This window comes from Megalopta genalis, chromosome 1, assembly GCF_051020955.1.
Source record: "Megalopta genalis isolate 19385.01 chromosome 1, iyMegGena1_principal, whole genome shotgun sequence".
Lineage (NCBI taxonomy): Eukaryota > Metazoa > Arthropoda > Insecta > Hymenoptera > Halictidae > Megalopta > Megalopta genalis.
The window spans coordinates 25,900,624-25,918,119 of NC_135013.1; the positions used below are offsets into that span (position 1 = coordinate 25,900,624).

The 17,496-nt window shown below is 41.6% G+C and overlaps 1 protein-coding gene and 2 non-coding genes across 3 annotated transcripts in view; 1 reads left to right on the forward strand and 2 right to left on the reverse strand.

The window, feature by feature from the left end:
• LOC143259985 (uncharacterized) overlaps positions 1 to 17,496 on the forward strand; it is a 171,553-nt gene that overhangs the window by 61,900 nt on the left and 92,157 nt on the right. The gene's annotated exons all lie outside the window — the stretch shown is intronic.
• TRNAV-AAC (transfer RNA valine (anticodon AAC)) lies at positions 12,469 to 12,541 on the reverse strand. The gene has a single exon. It is a non-coding gene; the product is annotated as a tRNA-Val (tRNA).
• On the reverse strand, positions 13,994 to 14,066 carry TRNAV-AAC (transfer RNA valine (anticodon AAC)). The gene has a single exon. It is a non-coding gene; the product is annotated as a tRNA-Val (tRNA).

Genomic DNA, 17,496 nt, shown 5'->3' on the forward strand with positions numbered 1-17,496 from the left:
AAAGCCCAAATAATATTTCCAAACTTTTGGGTTCGACATTTGAGCCGTTCATTTTGAAAGTGGCATAAGTCACTTTACCGTGATGAAAAGTGGTGATTTTCTAACGTTTATACGGAATTATTTATACTGAGAAAAATATCAGTATCCTGAGATATAACAAATACAAGTAAATCTTCTCGAAAGCTAGCATCCATATTTTCAAACGTGTTAAAACGCAAACCCTTAAATATATCGACTTAACCCTAGAAAGATAACCATATGACAACGTACGTAAAAGATAACCATACGCTTCAGAGGCGCATGCTTTTCTAAGGCGTCAATTTTATACTAACAATGGATATTTATTTAAGTTAATCTAGTCATTTTAAAGGTTTGGCATTATTGTCAAAATAAAATGCATTTATATTATATTTTTTTATATTTTAAGTAATTTGAAACTTAAATCACTAGACCTCTATGAAAAATTAACAAAAATCTACAGTCTTCTGTTTATGGGAACAAATCCCGTAAAATATCACAAAAAATAGTGTTTTATCCTTACAAACTAGTAGACTATAATATAATCAGTGTAAAAAAAACTATAATATTATAAAAAATTTCTTTAGAGACAGTCATGACAAACGTCTTTCTTGTGTTCACCACAAACTGTCTTTTTGCATTTGGCACAGGTCATCTTTGACATTCTTTTCTTTTTAGACGTGCAAAGACTGCAATAACGCCTTTTTTGGCTGAGGGTTCTTCTTCATCATCTGTGGAAGTCTGTACAGCAGATTTTGGAAGAATATTTTCAATGTTGCTTCGCACATGCCTTGGCAAAGTGGGTGCTTCCAGTCTTTGCGTCATCCACGGTGCAGTCAGTTGTTTATTTCGCAGGCGCCTCTGCGACGTAGGTTATCTTTCTCGGGTTAAAAACAGAGTGACTTATGCCACTTTCAAAATAAACGGCTCATTTGATCCAGTCGAAAGCGTGTCCAACAAGAAACCGCCGAATCGTTAATCGTCCGCATGAAGTTCATGCATTATGTATCATAAAACGATCCTCGCTGGCAAAACAAGACGCCACGAACAAAAAGTTCGTTCAATTGAGTACAACAGTCTTTCGACAGCCATTCGACCGGACACGGTCGCGCCCGATGAAAGTTTCAGGAGTCCTCGATCGTAACAGGAATTCCATCCGTGCCTCGCGAACGACGGGAAGAACCGCAAAAACGCGGCGTCATTTGTCACCGCAAAAAAAGACGCATTTGCAGAATTGTGGCAAGTTATCCTGGTTCCCGAGGCATCTCGCGAGTGGAAGCAGTATTTCGTGGCTATGCTCGGGGGATATCGCGGCTCGGAAAAAATCGTCGGCGTTTTATCAGCGCGGGTTTCGGAGCGGTTTCGGGTTAAGAAGCTCTCGGCGCGACGCGGCGCGGCGCGGCGGTTTCCTTGATCGGCGCGGGAACGAAGGGGAAAAATCGCGTCGCATATTTTCGAGGAAAGTATCCGGACACCGGGGCCCGAGTGAAATAAAGCTGATCGATGCTGCGGCGACGGCCCGTGACTGGAGAGAAAGCCGTAGGGAGGATTTTCCGCGAGTGCGACGGCTCGGAGAAGAAGTCGCGCGCGCGCGAGCGAGCCTGCTATCGTCGTTTCCGCTCGGCTGGAGATTCTGGTCGGACGATAGGCTGGAAAAAGATGTAACGGAGGGATGCCGAGCCGAGGGACTCGCTCGGACCCGCTCGCACGTTCCCCGGGAATCCTGAGAGGATCGCGAAACAAAATTCCGCGCATTGAACCGGGGATATTTCCGAGCCGGAGACAGGCACGGGATGCGGCTGCGGCTGAAAACCGAGAAAGCGGGGGAGGACGCGGCGGGGCGACGCGGAGAAAAAGTAGCGTAAAGTGTACTTAACACACCGTTATCGTATTATGCTCCGAAAGTGGTATGCCGTGTATGCCGAAGGTGGTTGGAAACGCGCGGATGCGGCGCGGCGCGGAGAAACTGGCGCGCGGAAGGAGAGAGAAAAAGAGGAAAAGAACGAGAGAAAGAGGGAAGGAGAGAGGTTCGAGGAACACCGAGATAACGTTACGCCGTGAATAACAGCCGGAGCAGCGGCTGCAGCGGGAGGAAAATCGGTCGATAAAATGATTCCGGCCGACTCGCTGCGCCCTTTCTGCATTTCGCTCTCCGTACGCACCGCGTGTATCCATTTCAGGTGCGAAATAAAACGTCTCCGCGCGTTTCCGTTGCGCGACGAGACCGCGACGCTGCAGGCCGGGAGAGAGAGAGAGAGAGAGAGAGAGAACAAAGGTGGAACGCAACCGGCACAAGGAACGCGGTCGAAGCCGAAACCGAAACGCTCCGACCGCACGAGACCACTTTTATCGCTCCGCCCCGGCTCCGTTTCGTTCTGTAATCGGAATTGTTTTCGGTCGCGTTAAACGCGCCCAGCGCGTTCAAAGCGCGAGCAGGCACGCGGCCGGAATGTAAAATGCCGCCTTATTCGGTGGCCAATAAAACCACCCCGAGTCCGACGAGCGAACGAATGGCGCCACCGAATTCCGAGACAACCTTGTAAATTCCAATCACCGACTCCTCCATCAACGTCGCCCGGTCCTATCTCGCGCCCCCGATTAATGCCGCCCTCTTTTACCACGATTTTCTCTTCCGAAAGAATCGAAACTCCTACGGGAAAGACTGCGACTGTTCGGTAAAACAGCGCGCAGAATCACGGCCGGTTTTTAATCGCGATTGTTGGAAGGAATTCAGCCGAATCACGGATCGCGGAGTTTGCGAGCCCTTTGGGACCGATGGGTGTCGTCGTAAATTAAGAAATAAGGGTGATTTATTTGGGTCGTTTCGATTTGAAATCTGCGTATAAATGTTTCATTTTATTGTTAATTCTTTTGTGGTATTGATTAGGATGTGTCGAGGGTAATAAAAACCTCTAATAGAAAAATACATGCAAACTGCACTGTAATATAATGTTTTTGAGCTGAGAGAAGCTCGAGCTTGTGAAAAACGTAATAATTGGACATATTGTATGAACAATAAGTAGACTGTAGATTTTATACATTATGACAAAAGTGAATAGATGAAATACAGAACTATAAGGCCGTTAGGAGAATTTGTAGATAATGTTAGCATTATTTTCAACTTATTACGAATTATTAAGGGAAGTAAGACATCTGATAAAATTTATATTTCTTACAATCGTTTTGCTCTTCCGACATGTAAAACTACATATGATAAATGTAATTTCCTAAATTTGTAATAATGATAATTGTTGTCGCGACTCTTTGGATTCCTTTTGTGACTTATTCTTCAATTTCAAAGGCTTTATCACGAATGTGACGCGACATGCATATTTATTTTTTCTATTATCTTGTAGCATCCGCTTTTATCTTATTGTTTTCACTAAAAGTACAATTCATATAGCCAATGATTACTACTGTTTTACACACGACGAGTATACTCGTCGTGACGCAAAATACTGCCACTTCTCGATGACGAATATATTCGTCGTGACGCAAAATACTGCCACTTCTCGATGACGAGTATATTCGTCGTGACGCAAAATACTGCCACTTCTCCATGACGAGTATACTCGTCGTGACGCAAAGTACTGCCACTCTTCCATGACGAGTATACTCGTCGTGACATAAAATACTGCTACTTCTCCATGACAAGACATGCTCGATATGCCGAAAAATACTGCCACTTTTTTCATGACGAGTATATTCGTCATAACACAAAATACTGCCACTCTTCCATGACAAGTATACTTGTCATAACGCAAAATACTGCCACTCTTCCATGACAAGTATACTCGACATGCCGCAAAATACTGCCACTTCTCCATGACGAGTATACTCGTCGCGACGCAAAATACTGCCACTCTTCCATGACGAGTATACTCGTCGTGACATAAAATACTGCTACTTCTCCATGACAAGACATGCTCGACATGCCGAAAAATACTGCCACTTTTTCATGACGAGTATATTCGTCATAACACAAAATACTGCCACTCTTCCATGACAAGTATACTCGACATGCCGCAAAATACTGCCACTTCTCCACGACGAGTATACTCGTCAAACACAGCTAACTGGGATAATCTTTCGTCCGCCGCAGTACACAATTCCGCGGTGAATTCGGCCATCACGGTCAGACGACTACCCTCTGTCCTCTTTTAACCCTGCTCGACCAAGGATGACTGGTCGGAGTAAATAAAGGTGCAGCTGGCCGAGCGGATCGAATATTCCTCCGCCGAACGACGCGTTACATCGTTTCTCCCGGTTAACGGGTCGAGCAATGGAGATTACCCGGTGTATCCTTTATGGATCGAGCGCTTATCGCCTGCTCGCTCGCAGCGGCTCGATCCGATCCGATCCGATCGGATTCGATGGAAAAAGTTATGGCAAGAAGCGGGCACGGACGACGACGACGACGGTGGAGTAAGGGAGGCAAAGAGCTCGGAAAATTCGATCCCTTTCGTCGTGAAATCTTTCCGTAACGGAGCTGTGCGGAGCTTTGATCCTCGATGACCCCGATATCGAGCTACGTGGGAAACGCTCGAGAATGGCTGCGCGCGCGCGCGCGCTCGGCCGACCGACCGACCCGCCGACCGTTTCTTGTTTCCCCTTTCCGTTTCCGGTGTCGAGATCGGGCCCGAGCTAGGACCGGTATCGAGCTCATATCCGCTCGAGTCCTCCTCGTGTCGTCGCTCGGAACAATGGCCTCTGTTTCGACGGAGACGGAGATCGAGACAGAGACGGAAAAAAGAGATAAAGAGAAAAAGAGAGCGAAAGAGAGAGCAAAAGAGAAAGAAAGAAAGAGAAAAAAGAGAGAGAAAGGGAGAGCGAGAAAGAGAGCGAAAGAGAGAGAGAAAAAGGAGAGAGAAAGGGAGACAAAAAAAAGAGAAAGAGTCAGAAAAAGAGAGAGAGAAAGAATGTGTGTGAGAAAAAGATGATGAGAGAGAGAAACAGAGATAGAAGAAGAGAGAGCAAGAGAGAGAGGATGAGAGAGAGAGAGAGAGAAAAGAGAAAGAGAGAGCGTGGGAAAGAGAGAGCGAGAGAAAGAGAGTGCGAGAGAAAGAGAGAGAATGCGAGAGAAATAGAGAACGGGAAAGAGAAAGAGAGAGAGAGCGAGAAAAAGAGAGAGAAAGAGAGAGAAAGAGGGAGCGAGAAAAAGAGAGAGTAAGAAAGCGCGAGGGAAATAGAGAGCGAGAGAAAGAGAGAGAGTGCGAGAGAAATAGAGAACGAGAAAGAGAAAGAGAGAGCGAGAAAGAGAGAGAAAGAGAGAGAAAAGAAAAGAGAGTGCGAGAGGAAGAGAGAGAATGAGAGAAATAGAGGACGAGAGAGAGAAAGAGGGAGCGAGAAAAAGAGAGAGGAAGAGAGAGAGTAAGAAAGAGAGAGAAAAAAGAGAGAGAAAGAGAGTGTGAGAGAAAGAGAGAGAATGAGAGAAATAGAGGACGAGAGAGAGAAAGAGAGAGCGAGAAAAAGAGAGAGAAAGAGAGAGAGTAAGAAAGAGAGAGAAAAAAGAGAGAGAAAGAGAGTGTGAGAGAAAGAGAGAGAATGAGAGAAATAGAGGACGAGAGAGAGAAAGAGGGAGCGAGAAAAAGAGAGAGAAAGAGAGAGAGCAAGAAAGAGAGAGAGAGAGAGAGAGCGAGAAAAAGAGAGAGCGAGTAAGAGAGTGCGAGAGAAAGAGAGGGAGAGCGAGAGAAAGAGGGAGAGCGAAAGAAAGAAAGAACGAGAGAAAGAGAGAGCGAGAGAAAGAAAGAAAGAGATAAGGATGGGAACATTTGGAGCACCCGGAGTGGATCCGCGGCTCCGACGAGACGCGCGAAAAAAAATATGTATTTCGCGATGGAAACGGAAACGGAGGCGAGAACAATGGTCAGCCTGTTCGACCGAAACGATCGGACACGGACGTGCATCGCGTGCGACCCAGCCGGTGCATTGTCGAGGCGTCGCGCGGCGCACTTGGTCGCGTGTCGTTCGTCGCACGTCGCACGGCGCAACAAAAGCCGCCGGGGTAACCGTGTCTACGGTCGGACAGGGACGGGACGGGAACGGGGACCGGTGAAAGGACGGGGCGGTGAGGGGGTGAGGCCGCGAGAAAAGCGTCTGCGGAAAAAGGGGTAACGGGACGGCCGTAAAACTCCTAGGTCGCCGAGGCGGAATGAAAGAAAACTAAGGGAAAGAAACGAGGAACGTGGAAGAACCGGAAAAGAGGAGAAAGGAAACGAGAGGCGGCAGGAAAAGAAGACGCGGCCAGGCTACCTCGCATTTTCCTATCTCCCAGCCGGGAGCATTAGAAGTTGCGAGCTCGTAAGCTCTCGGGCGGAGGCGTCTCGTCGCCTCTCGACGGATCGGCACCGACCCGCGACGACTCCCGACGCCTTCCTACTCACACGACCCCGTGGTGCTCGCCTCGAGAATCTTCGGGAGAAGCGAATCATTTTCTACGCTGGCGAACGGAACTGATTTCTGCCGGCCAGATAAGGAGACGCGCGTATCGCGGTTGCGAAATCGGGAGATTCGGAGGAATTTCCATGCCTCGCGCTGCCTGCTAAATGACTTCACTGCGGATTTTATGCATTTACGACGAAATTTAGCGGGTGCAATTTACAAATGAAGAGGGAGAACAAATTGATATATTAGTTTCACTCAAATAAAATTATTGAAAGAAGGAATAACTTTCTATCTAGTTTTTGCTTCCTGCAACGAGAACATTTTTATTTCGCACATAGATCTGCAGTCTACCGATGACAATCTCTCGGGTCATTGATCTTAACACTTTCGCGACCAAACGCTTCAATGATTTAATGAAATTAAAGTATTTCGCTCAATTAGATTGAAATTGCAAAGCAAGGTCATATGGCATCAATTGCTTCCTCGATATTCGTACCTCTTGCAAATTAAATTTTGAACGATTCTGTCACCCACGTGTGGCTGTCGCGGCAATCGAAGTGTGTTAACAGCGTTTAATTAAAACTGTGTTTTATGAAGAGTAAAAAATTATTCAATGAATTGCGAGAAACTTCAGGTCGGGACTGACCGATGACGACAAAAAAAAAAAGAGTAAGCAGAACGAGAGCCACGCGTTGCTAAGGTAAATATGGGAGATTTCCCCATTCGGTCATCAAAAACGACTTCATTTAACCAATTAGCTGTGGCGCCACCTTTTCAGAGCGCGCACCTATATGTTTCGCGAGAATCGAGCGATGACGAGTATACTCGTCGAACGCAGAGTAAGTGTCGCTGTTAAAATATTGGATCAACAGGACGGTTTTATTTTATAAAATTAACCATTTTATTACTGATATTTGTTTGTTCACTTAACATTAACATGTACTACATACACAGCAAACGAAAAACGCTGGAAAAATTAAATACCAGTAAAAGTTGAAAATTCAAATTGGCATTCAGTAAAGCAAGGAACTATAAGTAATGGTACTTTGCACGTCGAACACCAATATCGTGTTTTCTAATCTTTTCTAATCTTATTTTTATGACAATGCAAAAAAAAACACCTTCGTGTATAATAAAAAAATAATATAGAAAAATAAATGTGAATAAAATATCGATCGTGTATAAATATATAAATGTAAATAAAACACGAGATCTTCTCGTTCGTTTAGCTAAATGTTAATACACATTGTACACATTCGGTGTTAAAAATAACCTAATTTCTTCTCGGAAGAAAATTTCTGGAAGACCATTTTGTTCCCACGCAACGTATTACAACCTCGATCTACAGGGTGCCCCAAAAATGTCTCGCAATACGGAAATGCGGAGTAGCTGAGGTCATTCTAAGTAACTTTTTCCTTTGCGAAAATGCAATCTGCGGCTTTGTTTACGAGTTATCAACGAAAAACACTGACCAATGAGAGGCGAGGGCGCGAAGTTCGAGAGTCCGTAGCACGAGGCTTCGACAGAAGGTCGGGGCGGACTCGAGCCGCGTTCGAAGTATTGAACAAGTCACGAAGCGTGAACTTTCCGGATTTCTTTTTACTACGTAAAAGTGATATTTTTAAGAAAAACGCTGTTCACCTTTACTTTAGAACGTCTGAAGAATATTTACCAATTTGTCGGACCCGAAATAATACGTAGTTTAACCGTGACAGCCGTTTTAATTTTCCGGTGTGCATGACACCTCTATGTGTACCATATGAAATTTTCATGCAAGCTGCACAGTGAAGATTAACACGTTGAATGTTGCCACGGGGGTCACCGGTGACCGGCACTTAACTTGGCGGTGACGCCATGGGTGCCACCGGTGACCGGCGCGCCCAAATTGATAGAAATATATATAATTTCAAACAAATGTCAATATCTAAAATTTTGTATGATTACCATCGTCAATTCAAACAGTGACCCCTGTCGCAATTAACATGTCAAACATGGTTATACACTGTAACTTATCTATTACAGACAATATTTCAACATTATATGTATCACATAAAAGAAAATTCATCGTGGCGCCACGGACAATTTCCGTAAAACCGGCGTGGCATTCAACGTGTTAACAAAGTTCGTGAATGATATTTTAATTTAAATAATTCCGTGTCCCGATACGACTCGATCGAATCGCCGTTATGCGACGTCGAGATCATTTTTCGAGGATGCAAGACGCCCCAGTTTCGTTCAGCCATGCTTCCCGCGCCTCGTATCTCGGTCAATCCTCCTTGGGAGATCTATAGGTAGCTCGCAGGCTTGCCGGATTCTCCCGCGCCTCGGAAATCCTCCGTTCGTTCCCCGTGAATTTTCTCGCCGCGGTGTCGTTGCCGCCAGTTCGACGGACAGAGTTTTCTCCCCCGGCGAAATTTCTGGGCCGGTGCACCTCCTCTTATTAGCGTTCTCGTCCGCGGCGATCCGCGCCGGGCCGCGCCGGGAGGAATTGAAACCCGGACCTAACCGCAACACCGGCTTTTTTAATCAAATGCGTTTTAAACTCGCGCGATCAAACTTTGGACACGGCCTGTTGAACTTGTAACGCTCGGACTTCTCGACTGCGGCCGTTTTAAACTTCCGGGCCGAACTCGCCCCGACCCGACCCGACACGACCCGGCCAAGTTGTCCGTACCAGTTTCGGTGCATCGCGCGGTGGTCCCAATCGAAGAATTAGCTGTCCGTTCGCTGAAAAAAGTCGACTCTGCTGTGCCGACTTTTATCAAACAACTCGGCAGCGTGTTCTCTGAGGGAAAATAATACTAATTTGCTGTGTAACAGAGTTCATAAAAATGCTTTGTTAAGAATTTATGACAATAATGCATTGAATCATAATTCAAACGCTGCATTTAGCATATTTATGCGTTTCATTATGAAGCGGCTGTCGCTTTTTTGTTCACACAAATTTAGCATCGACGAGTTATTATCGACGAAATTATTGGAATTATCATTGGAATTATTATTTCAGTTGATTGCGATTTCGTCTAATCTCTTCGCAGGCGATGTTGATTTCTGTAATCAATTCTCGTCTCTTGTACGCGCGCGCGCGTCAGCGATATCAAATCTTTCACATTTCTTATTCCTGTCATCACGTCTCGACAAAGCATTTACGCTATATTTTTGTTATGCGATAGCATTTCAGTATTATATTCACTCCCGAAGAATGTACGAAAAATGCGGGACACCCTGTAGATATCATTCTACAAATGCACATTGAAAAACGATGAAATGAATAGAATGAAAATCGCTTACGCAATATTATTATTTCGTTCAAAATACTGTTATATTTATTTTCACAGAAAATAAGATTGGCAATAGATGTTCTGTCTTCACATTATTTTTATAATCATTTCTCGAAGATCAATTGCACATCCGCGTGTCATGCTGTTGACATCTCGTGCATCATTATTGAATATTAAATGTATGAACATCAACTATTTTTGTGTGTTCTAGCACGTTCCGTGTTAAATTGCTTTTACTAGACTTTTCATTCTGGCCAATTGATTCTGTAAAATCATACGATCATACAATAATTATATAATACATTAATGTAATGTAATGATTATGTAACACATTAATATACTACAATAATTATATAATACATTAATGTAATATAATGATTATATAATACATTAATGTAATATAATGATTATATAATACATTAATGTAATATAATGATTATATAATACATTAACGTAATATAATGATTATATAATACATTAATGTAATATAATGATTATATAATACATTAATGTAATATAATGATTATATAATACATTAATGTAATATAATGATTATATAATACATTAACGTAATACAATAATTATATAGTACATTAATATAATACAATAATTATACATTAATACATATATATCTTTATTTATTTATTATTGTATGCATTTATTGATTATTGTATATATAATAAGTTTGTTTCATTGATATACATATATACAATAATTAATAAATACATATAATGTATCATTTTAACAGTACCAATTGGCCAGAATGAAAAGTCTAATAAAATAGGCTGAAAATAACTGAGCTTCGCCTAATGATTAATAATCCCTTGCTTTCTATGTAACCCGTACGTTGCCATAAGCATCATTTGGGAAGATCTGACATCGTAATACACTAATCCGGCGCGCCGCGCAACGTTTCGTTGAGAGGGAGAGAGAGAGAGAGAGAGAGAGAGAGAGAGAGATCACGAGATATTATATCTTAGCGCGAACGAGGCCGCGGTCGCCGATAATTGGGACTTTTGATGGGTTGCGTAATTCGGGGCGTGACCAGCCGAATCCGACCGGTTTCCCCCGCCAGTTTCTAGTTTCTGCTAGAACGCGATCGAAGGTGTGGTGGGGAGGGCCAACCCGTTGCCGATTATACGCAGTCGATCCGGCGCGACGCGATGCGACGCTCTCGAACCTGGATCAAAGTTTCACGGCGGGGCTCGCAGGCTCGATGGCTCTCCTCGGCATACTCTCGGTCCGGTTTACACGATCGTTACACGGGGCTGCTGCATAATGCATGCACTTTCGCGCGCTACGATCGGTAGTTTACGGTTAATCGACCGGTACTCGCCGATTTGCGAGATCCTACGTTCCCGCCACGTCGTTACGCGTTCCTCCTCGCTTCCGAAGGTCGCGCAACCGGCGTCGAAATTTCCAGCCGGATTCCGGGAAAATACGCGACCATTATTAGGGATGTGGGTGGGGGAGGGGGGCGGAAAGTAATGTCGTTCCTGTGCATGCCAATAATCGTTTGTCATTTATGAGCTCGTCGTGTACTTCTACGGCAGTGGACTTATATTTAAGACCACTGGAAAAACGGTGTAACTTCTTTAAAACTGGTCTAAATGATTTGAATTTTTTTTCTTTTAGATGATAGAGGGACCAGTCTACTAGACAATGACTCTAATAAGTTCTTTAAAATTTTGTTATTACTTGGAATAAGGAAAAAATTAAAGAAACTCATGCTTTTCAACTTTTTTTATCTGGGGCTGTAACGAATATTTAAAAAATGCATTTTGTAGATCTTGGTGTCGAAATCGGTTAATGAAAAGTCAAGTTACAAGCGTTAAAAGATTTTAAAAATTGCTGATTTCTCACACTTGTTGGTCGAAAGTGCGAAAATTCGGAACAAAACTGCGATTTTTGCATTTTTTAATTTCTTACAGCTCCTGTCAAGGTCAACCGATATCGATGAAATTTGCAGCATGCATGTAACTTACAAAAGATGCATTTTTTAAATTTTCGTTATAGTCAGATCAAAAAATTGAAAAACATGAGTTTTTTACTTTTTTTCTCATTCCAAGTAGTAGCAAAATTTTAAAGAAAAAGCATTAGAATTATTGTCTAGTAGACTGATCCCTCTATCATTTAAAAAAAATTCAAGTCATTTAGCCCATTTTTAAAAAAAGTTATACCGTTTTTCAAGTGGTCTTAAATATATGTCCGCTACTATGAGTTATGCCAAAGACATTTCAAGAGATTAGAGTGACTTGTTTTCTCGTAAATAATTAAATCTTAAATTCTTTTGTTGCTATTTATGATGAAATGGCCAGTCAAATACCAGAAGAGATACATATGATATAGAAAAGCTAAACCGATAAAGCTAACCGATCCACCATATGCAACTTATTGCTTCAGCGACGAACCATGGATAAAATTAATGAATTAGGGTAGGAGAGGTACTGTCTCACCCACCCATACTCGCCAGATATTGCGCCATCAGATCTCCATTTATTCCGATCGCTGCAACATTTTCCAAGTGGCAAAAAATGTGAAAATTTGGATGATGTCCAAAATACCGTCTCCAGATAGTTTTCTCAAAAATCAAGTAATTTTTATCGATTCGACATTGAACATTAGCTCACTAGCTGGCATAAAGGTTGTCGATAACGAGGATGATTACATCGTTGATTGAAAATAAAAACTAGATAAAAATCGATCTGCTTGAATTTAACGTAAAAAAACGACAATACTTCCCGGTCCCCGAAAATATTTCACGAAAAATTAGGAAAAAAAAGAATGTTTCCGCCCGGGATCGAACCGGGGACCTTCCGCGTGTTAGGCGGATGTGATAACCACTACACCACGGAAACTGTTCGAACGTTGCTCTGTTTTTCGCGTATCTGCGGTTGCTGAAAGCTTATCGATCTGTTCGCGAAGGTGCCTGCGACCGAATCGCACTCGCGGACGCGTCGCTGCGTGAATCTTCGTTTCGCCGGCTCGACTAATTGGTTTCGGGCGAATTTTGCCGTGCTTCGCGATACCTTTTACCCGCATCGCCATTTTCAACCCTTCGCGGCCGAGTGGTGACTCGGAGGCGCCACCAAACATTGTCATGTCACGTCTCAAAATAATTTGAGCAATATCAGATTTGTTAATGTAAATGTGCAACTATTGTATACACGAGTCGTAAGACTGAATTTCGTGTGCATAAAATGCAGTAAGTAGTATGAAATGGAAACACTACAGGTCAGAAAAGCGATTTTGGATTTAGGGTTAAATGACCTCGAGTGCGAAGGGTTGATACTAAAGTGATCATGCAGGTCGAAATACCGTTTCGATATTTTCTATTTCCTATTGTTAATTAAATCTTGTCATTCTTACAAAGCAACCCGCGACAGTCAATTTTAGACATTTCTCCAGCTCGACAGGGTTGACGTCAAAGATGTTAAAGAGTTAATTTCATTTTTGAACGTCATGTGCTTCGTTATTTCAGAAATGATTAATTAAAAGTAGCTCGAGTGCACTTTTTGAGCTGAACGTTAAAGGCTGTTTGTTTTTGTGGAACTGTCTCTCGCACAGAGATTTCAACAAAATTTTAAGAGATTAAATCTTCACAGATTTTGTGTACCGTTTAAACTTGTATCGAATGATCAAAGAGGATTAAGTGGTGAAGTTGAAAGATTTCCAGTCGTTTGAGTACAGTGGCCCACAAAAGTGTTCGTAAAAACCTTCTAAAACGTAATAACTTTTTTAAAAACTCAACAAATGACTTGAATATTTTTTAGACGATAAAGGGACTGGTCTATTAGACGACGATTAAAATGCCTCTTTTTAATTTTGCTATTACTGGGAATGACAAAAATAAAAAAATAAAAAACTCTTGTTCTTTAACTTTTTTATCTGAGCCCATAAACAAATTTTTAAAATGCCATTTATAATATAAAACTTAAAAAAAACATGCATACAAGTTAGCGAGATCTACGAGAGGCAATTTTTTAATTTCCGTTACAGGCTCCGATAAAAAAGTTAAAAAACGAGTGTTTCTTATTCTTTTTCGTCATTCCAAATGATAGCAAAATTAAAAAAAAAGCATTTTGGTCATCGTCTGGTAGACCAGTCCCACTATCATCTAAAAAAAATTCCAGTCACATAGTTCAATCTTAAAATAGTTATTGCATTTTAAGAGGTGTGCGAACACTTTTGCGAGTCATTGTATCAAAAAAGTGGAATTTTCATTTTCCCGACAGCTCTTTCGATGCTCGATGGTAAGAGGCGACGGAAAAGTTGATAAAAATCATTTTTCGCGGAGAAAAAAAAAAGAATGTTTCCGCCCGGGATCGAACCGGGGACCTTCCGCGTGTTAGGCGGATGTGATAACCACTACACCACGGAAACTGGTTGCGGTGAGGTTCGTTTTAGCGGCTCCCTGGCTGCCAGAGAACCGCCTCGGTGGATTCTGAGCGTCGAATCCGTCCGCCTCGCACGCGCGAATCGTTCCGCTCGATTCGTCGTTTTCTCGTCCCGTGGCGAATATAAAAAAAAAGAAAAAGAGGAAAACGAAGATAGTCGAGCGGCGCAGTCTTTTCTACGAGTCCGCCGTTCCTCCGATGGAAAGGGCGATATATAAGAGGGAAACGGTGGCGCGGGATTCGGCGGGGGCTCGCGGCGGTGTAAGCAGTAAATGCAGCGGCGCAGGGGGGTATTTTATGTCGCATGAAATTGAAATGTCACGGGCGACGTTTCCGTATCTGATAACAAAGCGCAATAACACACACGGCTGCGCAATAATGCACGCGTCTGTGCAGTCACGTACGCTTCCATCGACGGCACGCACGCGCGCGCGCGCGATAACATCTAATTTCGGGCCAGGAAGTACGTTCGGGCGGAACGCCGACTTTCGACAGCAGATTCGGTCGGTCGGTGGTGGTCAGACCTAACCAGGACCTAACCGAGAACTAACCGATAACTCGGCCAGAACTAACCGGGAACTAACGGAGAACGAGTCGAGAACTAACTGCATGGATTGTGTATTTTTTAAATTTACAGGCGGTTTTAACGAGAACCTTTTAAACCTTTAACGAATCGACACGCGTCATTCTAGAACTGTACAGCAACGTTTTAAGTGTAGGAACTTGCTTTTACGTGCACAGAAATCGAAACATAGGAGAGTGGAGCCAGTAACTGTGGGAATGTGTATCAATTGCTGTGCCTTTGGTACGTTTTCGGGCATAATTAATTTTATATTGATTGAACGAGCCGTATTCAATTTTGTTGTTCTTCTGTTTGGTTTATTTTTTAATTGAGGGAATAAACTATATATATATAAATAAAATATATATTATATACGCGTTTATTCCCTCAATTAAAAAATAAATTATATATATATATATATATATATAACTATATATAAACTAGTCTACTAGACGACGATTAAAATGCCTCTTTTTAATTTTGCTATTACTGGGAATGACAAAAATAAAAAAAATAAAAAACTCTCCCTTTTTAACTTTTTTATCTGAGCCCATAAACAAATTTTTAAAATGCCATTTATAATATAAAACTTAAAAAAAACGTGCATACAAGTATATATATATATATATATATATATATATATATATATATATATATATATATATATATATACGGATAAAATACCATTTCAAATATATTTAATAATTAATGTATAGTTCAGTTATACTAACTAAACTCGACGCGATCATCAGCGCGATCTCAAACGCGTTCGACTCGGCTTCGCTCAGCTCGGCACGGCTTTGCTCAGTTCGGTTTTGCTCGCTTGGTTTTGCATCGATTAGGAAAGCTCGGCTTAGCTTCGCTCAGCACGGGTCTTTCGAAATGTCTTATCGGACAGATGCGAATATCACCGATTGCGTTAAACGCGATTCATATTTATTGAACGACGACTCATTGGCCCGATCCCAAGCGCGATTTCAATGCACGATCTCAATATAGCGCGATCTCAAACACGATCTCAAAAACGCAATCTCAATAGCGCGATCTCAATATAGCGCGATCTCAATATACCGCGACCTCAAACACGCGATTTCAATAGCACGATCTCTTTCTTTCTCCGCGAAAAATAATTTTTATCAACTTTTCCGTCGCCTCTTACCATCGAGCATCGAAAGAGCTGTCGGGAAAATGAAAATTCCACTTTTTTGATACAATGACCCGCAAAAGTGTTCGCACACCTCTTAAAATGCAATAACTATTTTAAGATTGAACTATGTGACTGGAATTTTTTTTAGATGATAGTGGTACTGGTCTACCAGACGATGACCAAAATGCTTTTTTTTTAATTTTGCTATCATTTGGAATGACGAAAAAGAATAAGAAACACTCGTTTTTTAACTTTTTTATCGGAGCCTGTAATGGAAATTAAAAAATTGCCTCTCGTAGATCTCGGTAACTTATATGTATGCTTTTTTAAATTTTATAATATGTATGGTATTTTTAAATTTTTGTTACAGGCTCGGATAAAAAAGTTAAAAAGGGAGAGTTTTTTCTCTTCTTTTCCCAAGTAATAGCAAAATTAAAGAGACATTTTAATCGTCGTCTAGTAGACTAGTTTATCGTCTAAAAAATATTCAAGTCATTTGTTGAGTTTTTAAAAAAGTTATTACTATTTTGAAAGTGCCATAAGTCACTTTACCGTAACGAAAAGTGGTGATTTTTTAATGTTTATACGGAATTATTTATACTGAGAAAAATATCAGTATCCCGAGATAACAAATACAAGTAAATCTTCTCGAAAGTTAGCATCCATATTTTGAAACGTGTTAAAACGCAAACCCTTAAATATATCGACTTAAAAACAAAGTGACTTATGCCACTTTCAAAATAAACGGCTCATATAGTGTGATCTCAAACGCGATTTCAATAGCACGATCCCAAACGCGATCCCAAGCGCGATCTCAAGCTTCTTCGATTTCGAGAAAAATGATAATAAAAATATAATATTATAACCCAGCCGAATCGCGACAACCGAAGTCGACGGTTATATACACCGACCGAACGTCTGAACGATATAATATACCCCATGAGTAAAATGTTTCGAACACCGAGAAGTTCCGCGGAGCGACCAACGATAACGTAAACACACCCTTCGCGACCCGAGGCCGATACCCGAATGATTGAAAGGAATGTCGAACTAGCGGTCGCGTCCCTTCTCCTTGGATGACGTGTAATCAAATCCTGACCTTCGAGTTACCGTATTACGTTTTCGAAATCCTAGTGCCTATTACAGCCGCTCCGAGGTAATTAGGGCAACGGACGATCTCGAGTCAGCGCGAATAATACGCAACGATAACAATATTTTTCTTCGAGACGGGTCGAAGCCCGGATTAGAAACGGATTTTAATAATCTATGATATTGTTTTGGGCTTCTTAACCCTTTTAGTGTCGGAGGCCGATATATCGGCCCTCGCTGCACTGGCGAAAAGTGCCAGAGCCGATATATCGGCCCGCACCTTTTAGCATTATAAATAAATAAATACGTTATAATTTTAAAAAAACGTCACCGTTTTATTCGCTATTTTGTCCTTGATAAATTATAATATATATATATAATTATTATATAATATATATAATAACAGCAATATTTACATAATTATATATATATATAATTAATAATATATATAATTCCTCCACGTCACGTGATCCTTGACATAACCTTGACTATATACACAATCGTGCATAAGATGGTGTGAATTTATTATTATTTTATATATATATATATAAAATATATGTATATATATGTATATATAATTATGTTTAATTACGTTTATATAATTATAATTATATATAT